The following is a 7,188-nucleotide window of genomic DNA, read 5'->3' as shown; positions in this document are numbered from 1 at the left end:
ATGTCAAGTATATCTGTGGATCAACCACTCTGAGTACTGCCCTTTTGCCTGGGTGTTAATTACAATAACCTCCTCCATCTGGTCTGTTGAGTAAGTGCTACCACTTGGCCTTTATCCCTTCAGGATCAAATTATCTCCACGGGATTCAAAGAGGCCCTCCCCTCCCTTCCCTTTCTTTCCCCTCCCTTCCCCTTCCTTCCCCTCCCTTCCCCTCCCTTCCCCTTCCCTTCCCTGTGCTGGCTTCTGAGGAGGTGTTCAGTCTTCTGCCATGTATAGGCGATACATGAAGGTGACAGCCACTGCAGAGATGGCAGGGATCACCCAGTTGGTCCACCAACTGGAACTAGAATCAACAGTAGTGATAAGAGTTTCCGGAGGCTTGTTTAACTTTGGTCTGTCATCTGGATGGAGCTCCCCAATGAGGTATGTTTTGGACATTTCCCTGGCATCTGAAGGGTGCCCGACATCCTCAAAAGTCTCAGTAACGTCACCTCCAGCTTGTTCCCTTAAGACTTCTTCCCCACCAGGATGCTCTTCCAGAAATTTAGTCAAATCGTACACCTTGTGGTGCAGGATCAGCCAGGTGCTCTTGCTGTGGTTGTCCTTCTGAATCTCCTCTAGGGTGTAGTACTTCACAGCCTCCTCCGACTGCTCGGCCATCTCGGTTTGCTGCGAGCCATGCCCAGCACACACAGCCACGACGGGTGGAGGAGAGCACGCCACTCCGCCAGCTCTACCCAGGACATTCCCGGTGCCGGGCACAGCACCTGGGGCTGGGTCTTCTTTTTTTTTTTTTTTTTGAGACAGGATCTTGTGCTTTCACTCAGGCTGGAGTGCAGAGGCATGATCATGGCTCACTGTAGCCTAGACCTTCAGGTGATTCTCCTGCGTCAGACCCGTGAGTAGCTGGGACCGCAGGTGAGTGCCACTATGACTGACTTTTTTCTTTTTTCTTTTTGTACTTTTTGTAGAGACAGGTTTTGGCATGTTGCCCAGGCCAGTCTGGAACTCCTGGGCTCAAGCAATCAGTCCACCTCGGCCTCCCAAAGTGCTGAGATTACAGGTGTGAACCACTTCACCCAGCCAAAGAGGCCTTTCATTTCCCACTGTAATTTCCCACTGTAATTTCTGGCCTGCAAAGGAAATCTAGTACAGGGGACTTAAAGAATGCTGGAATTCCTCTCAATGTCTTCCTCAAACTCTTGGGAAGGTTGTAGCCTTTGGATTCCATGAGGCAAAATTAGGTGGCAGGTGCATAGCTTGAACATATTTCATTTCAGAATTCCAATATCCCTTAGTGTTTGAATAATAAGAAAAAAAGCCTTATATGTTTACATAGTTACCATTTCTGGTGCTTTTCATTCCTTTAGATAGGTCAATATTTCCATCTGGTATTTTCCTTCTTTCTTAAAAAACTTTCTTTAACTACTATTAATATTATCTTGTGAGGTAAATCTGCTGGTGGTTAGTTCAGTTTTTGAATATGTGATACGGTTTGGTTGTGTCCCCACCCAAACTTTCATCTTGAATTGTAATCCCCATAATCCACTTGTGTTAAGGGTGGGACCAGGTGGAAGTAATTGGATCATGGGGGCGGTTTCTCCCATGCTGTTCTCATGATAGTGAGTCTTAGGAGATCTGATGGTTTTACAAGCATCTGACATTTCCCCTGCTTGTACTCACTCTGTTCTGCTGCCCTGTGAAGAAGGTTGTAGGTATATGAATGTGCTTTGGTCGATGAATAGGCCAAGGTGGATATCCAAGCCTGCATGACTCAGTGAGTTTGGTGCTCAGGCGCACACCTCCACTTGTTATATAACCTGTTTGTGTAAGTTCATACTTGGCTCTGAGCCACTATTGTCTGTAAAAGGTATAATTGCCTGCTAATGGTGTACAGGGGCTCTTAGGGCTTGGCTCGGCATAACATGGCTTGACATGATGGGCACGCTTGCACCCAGATAAAGAGAGAGTCAGAGCTGTCTGTCTTGAGATGGACAGGAGGGAGCCAGGACACAGATTGGCCCACTAGTGCCCAGAGACGGAAAGAGTTAAGTTGCTGACCCTAAAGGCAGGGGAGAGCACAGCTGTATGTGGGAGCCAAAAGCTCAAGCAGCAGAGGCAGCTTGGACAGTGTAAAGAGCTACTGTGAGAAAGCTGTTCATGAGAGCTATTGCTGAATAAAACTATATTCACCTCCCTACAGCACCCCCAGCGTGACAGTTGGCGTAGTCGTGGACCTGACATTTGGCGACTTCAGCAGGATGAGGTGAGTGGATGTTCGGCCCCTGAGGACTCCTGGGTTGGCTATGTGGCAGCAGCATGGGCTGTGGTACCCGGTGGTGGATGTGCTGCTTGGATAAGCTCCAGTAGAAATGAAGGAGGCAGTGGATAGGTCTTCCTCGAGTGTGAAGAAAGCGCTAAAGCAGCTGGAAGCATATAGAACCAAGAAGGAACACACCTTCGATGGCAGAGTCCGATGGGCCTTTCTGACTGCACTGAGGGAAGTACATGCTCAGTCCCACAGATAAGGGGCCTCCTGGCACAAGCCCACGCCTGGGGCCCCAGTTGCACAGCTTGGAGCAAGACCTAGGGGTGGGGGACCTTCAGGTGCAAACAGGGCACTTGGAGGCTCAGATAAACAGCCTGAAGCAGGAGCTGGAAACAGCTGTCAGCTCAACCTTGAGCCTGTCCTCCTGGCCAGAGACTCCCGCTCCTCTGATGCTGAAAGGGAGAAGGCTCCTCCACCACTGCGGGCTCACCCTGTAATCCACCCGAAGGTAGAACATAAGCAGCCGATGGGACCCCAGTGGAGAACCCAGGGACGACCCCCCACCCCCCGCCCGTCCCAGCAAAGTGGTGGAACACACCCCCCGCCTTTTTTTTTTTTTTTTTTTTTTTGAGACAGAGTTTTGCTCTTGTCTCCCAGACTGGGGTGCAGTGGCGCAATATTGGCTCATGGCAACCTCCGCCTCCTGGATTCAAGCGATTCTCCTGCTCCAGCCTCCGGAGGAGCTGGGATTACAGGCACCTGCCACCACACCCGGCTAATTTTTGTGTTTTTATATAGACAGGGTTTCACCACGTTGGCCAGGCTGGTCTTGAACTCCTTACTTCTGGTGATCTGCCTGCCTTAGCCTCCCAAAGTGCTGGGATTACAGGCGTGAGCTACCATGCCCCGCCTGAACATACCTCTTATTGTGCTTATAGCCCTACTGAGTTATGGGAGTTAGGTAAACAGTGCCGGCAGCGACCCAAGGAGCTGAAAGCATTTCTTGCGCCTCCTCCAGCAAGGAGAATCTGGCTTCTGTCACAATTCACCCCTCCCTTCATCAGCGGCTACACCTGTGCCAATGGTTGTCACAAGGGCAAGGTGACCACACATTAATTGAGTGGTTAATGACAGCCATACAGACTGCTAAAAATAATGCCAGAGAGATAACAAAAACTGAGTAAACGGCAATCATGTACTGATTTGGTGCAGATACTCTGGGAGATGCGGCAGGCTGTGTTTGATCTGAATACCCAGGGGCCAAATAATGAACGCTTTACCTCCTACATGAGGGTTCTTGTGCTGGACTCAGCGCCCCCCAGTGCTTTTGGCTCTCTAGCTGCCATTCTCACTCCATACGTGGGGCGCTGCATACATGCAATGACTACTGCTGTAGGAGCCCTTGGGGAGGCACAAGGCCCGCAGGGGGAACCAGAAAAGTCCGCGTGGTAAAGAAGGAGAGGTGACCTGCCCCCCACAGGTAGCCACCCCACGAGATAAAAAGGGGCCCCAGTGGGTGGTTTGCATGAAGAGGTGGATTGATTTAATTGCAGCTGGGGTTGCTTGGGAGAAAACTGACAGGCGACCCAATAGAACGTTGTTGGCTCTGTGGAAGCAATTGTCCCCGGAGCAACAATTTCAGAGAATGCTCAAGATGGGGCAAAACAATGTTGTTCAACTTACTCCGCCTGGACACTGCAACTCAAGGACTATTTGCAGACAGGCGGAGATACAGGGCCTTTCCTGTTTGATTAGGGAACTGGCCGAGGTGCCGGGCCCCAGCGGGGGCCTGATGACTGGAGTCTATATGTGGAGCTGGTAATCCACTGGTCCCCCACTAATGTACAGGGGGTCCTAACACTGGTAGATACTGGTGCACACTGCAGTCTTGTTTATGGGAACCCGGATACGTTTCCGGCCAAAGCTGCTTTCACTGAGGGTTATGGGGCCAGTCGGTGAAAGTAAAACCTGCATTCCTGCATCTTGGCATTGGCCTCTTGGCGCCCCCCGGCCTGTACACTGAGTATGTCTCTCCCATACCTGAATATATTCTGGGGGTGAAAATTTTGCATGATTTGGACTTACATACCATGGCCAGAGAATTCAGACTCCCAGTTCATGTAGTAAAGCTGGTACTGCGGGGACATACACATCATCAGCCCCAAGTTCTGCCACAACCCCAATGGGTTACCTCCACTAGTCAATACCTTTTGCCAGGGAGGCATGCCGATATAACTGAGACTATTTAGAAGTTAGAAGAGGTACAAGAAATTAGAAGAGGTGCAAATAGTGTGTGGTACCCATAGCTCCTACAATTCCCCGGTATGGCCAGTAAGAAAGCCTGATGGGACTTGGCAGATGACAGTGGATTATTGGAAACTGAGTAAAGTAACACCCCCACTGCATGCAGCTGTACCCTCCATCACAAATTTGATGAACTGCTTGACAACAGAACAGGCACAGTACCACTGTGTGGTGGACTTGAGCAACGCATTCCTCTCAATAAACATTGCTCCAGAGAGCCAGGAACAGCTTGTCTTCATAAGAAGGCAATGATGGACCTCCACAGTGTTGCTGCAGGGCTATATGCATAGTCCCACCATATATCACGGTCTTATTAATTATGTTATGCTAACCTCTGATTCGATTGCAGATTTAGAAGCAGCAACACCCCTCTTGCTTGGGATTGGATGATGTGACTGAGACAGTCTTTCTGGCACATAGGTTATTTAGCAGGCACAAGCCCTGTGGGTAGTCGACTAGAGGTGCGCATTTAAGCTAGATGTGCATGTCACCACAGATAAGTTTCAGTTAGGGCTTAGCAGCACATGGAGTGCCTGAGCATGCCAATAGGTTTTTGGTCCCAACTATGGAAGGGAGATGAGCTCCAGTGTTTCTTGGTAGAGAAGCAGTAAATAATAGCAGGATGGGTGTGTTCATGGGTAACCACTCCCTGAACTGGGAAAACAGTAAGTATATATGCTGCCCTTTAGGCTCATAAAAGTGTGGCAGGATGGGTTACAGTCGTCATATGGATGACTTACCTAGTAGCAGGAGGGGTGTGATCATGGGGAACAACCCGCCAGACAGGGAAGGCACAGACATTCACTTTAGCGAAGTGGGGCGCCTACTTGGAGCAGCAAAGTATGCCAAGTACAAGTCCCTTGGCAGCAAAGTTGCAAAAAGTCTTGGGACCTGTAGTCCTAGTGCAAAATAAGGCTATGGGGCCTAAGGCATCCCTAGATCCTATGCTTTCACCATTAGGAAGAGCGTCCCCCCATTCCTAATAGGGCATGGTATACAGATGGGTCTAGCAAAGGTGATACTGCTGCCTGGACTGTTGTTGCAGTCCAGCCTAGTACTGACACCATATGGTTTAAAACCAGTGTAGGCAAAATAGCTAATGAGCTAAACTCACGGCAATGTAAATGGCAGTCACCAAGAAGGTAACACTTATGGTAATCTGTGCCAACAGCTTGGCAGTTTATCAAAGCTTATGTATGTGTCAAGCCTGTGTGTATAAATCGGGCCTGTGTGCCCAATGCTTATGGGTCAGGCTTATGTGTCAAGCCTATGTGTATGTATTGGGTTTGCATGTCCAAAGTTTGTATATCAGGCTTGTGTGCCAAGCCTGTGTATCAAACCTGTGTGTCCAAGGCCTATGTCTCCCTCGGCCTAGACGATGGAGTGTAATGTACATGGATGTACTTTGGTCAAAGAAAAGACCAAGGTGGATATCCAGGCCTGCATGAATCGCAAGTTTGGCGTGCAGGCGCAAACTTCCACTTGTTATATAACCTGTTTGTGTAAGTTCATACTTTACTGTGAGCCACTATTGCCTGTAAAAGGTATAATTGCCCTGCTAATGCTATACAGGGGCTTGTGGGCTTGGCTTGGTTCAACATGGCAGGTGCACTTGTGCCCAGAGAAAGAGAGAGTCAGAGCTATCTGTCTTGCAGACAAACAGGAGGGAGCAAGGACACAACTCGACTGGCTTGTGTCCAGAGACAGAAAGAGTTAAGCTGCTGACCCCGAAGGCAGGGGAGAGCCAGCTGTGCAGCTGTATGTGGAAGCCGCTAGCTCAAACAGCTGAGACAGGGAAGACAGTGTAAAGAGCTAGTGTGGGAAAGTTGTTAATGAGAGCTGCTGCTGAATAAAACCATATTCACCTGCCCAAGGCCCCCTGAGTGTTCTTTCTGCCCATCCACCCACTTCCCTTGTACTTCAGCATGGGCTAGATCCAGACCCCGGGATCTGACAAAGGTGCCTGCTTCTCCTTTGCCTTTTGCCATGATTGTAAGTTTCCTGAGGTCTCCCCAGCTATGTGGAACTGTGAATCAATTAAGGCTCTTTTCTTTATAAATTACCCAGTCTCAGATATTTCTTCATAGCAGTGTGGAAACAGATGAATACATATTGTCTCTGACAATAAATGTGCTCTCATATCATTTTTCCTCTATACATAAGTATTTCTGATTACTTTTACAATTTTTTAATTTGGTTTTGAGTAACTGGATTAAAATGCGACTTGATGAATTTTTTTTTCATATTTCTTGTGCTTGTAATTTGTTGAGCTTCTTTGGTCTGTGTTATGATTTACAACAAATTGGTAAAATATTTAGCCATTATTTCTTTAATTATTTTTTTCTGTCTTCCCTTTTCTCTCCTTATCTTTGAGGACTCCAATTCCATATATATATTAGACCACTTGAAATTATCCCACAACTCACTGATGCTCTGTCTTTTTTTCTCATCTTTCTATGTTTCATTTTGGATAGTTTTTATTACTATGTCTTCATGTTTGCTCATCTTTTTTCATGAAATGTCTAATCTGTTAATCGTATCTAGTGTATTTTTCTTTTTTTTCTTTTTTTATTATACTTTAAGTTCTAAGATACATGTGCACAACGTGCAGGTTT

General features: G+C 47.9%; 1 pseudogene across 1 annotated transcript; it reads right to left on the bottom strand.

The window, feature by feature from the left end:
* Nucleotides 1-230: 230 nt before the first annotated feature.
* On the bottom strand, nucleotides 231-723 carry LOC111522806 (annotated as a pseudogene). The gene has a single exon (XR_002725331.2). The product of XR_002725331.2 is annotated as a cytochrome b5 pseudogene (transcript).
* Between the last annotated feature and the right edge of the window lie 6,465 nt (nucleotides 724-7,188).

The sequence above is a fragment of the Piliocolobus tephrosceles genome, chromosome 1, assembly GCF_002776525.5.
Source record: "Piliocolobus tephrosceles isolate RC106 chromosome 1, ASM277652v3, whole genome shotgun sequence".
Taxonomy (NCBI): domain Eukaryota; kingdom Metazoa; phylum Chordata; class Mammalia; order Primates; family Cercopithecidae; genus Piliocolobus; species Piliocolobus tephrosceles.
Note: the sequence above shows the minus strand (reverse complement) of the source record. Positions and strands in the feature narration are given on the sequence as shown.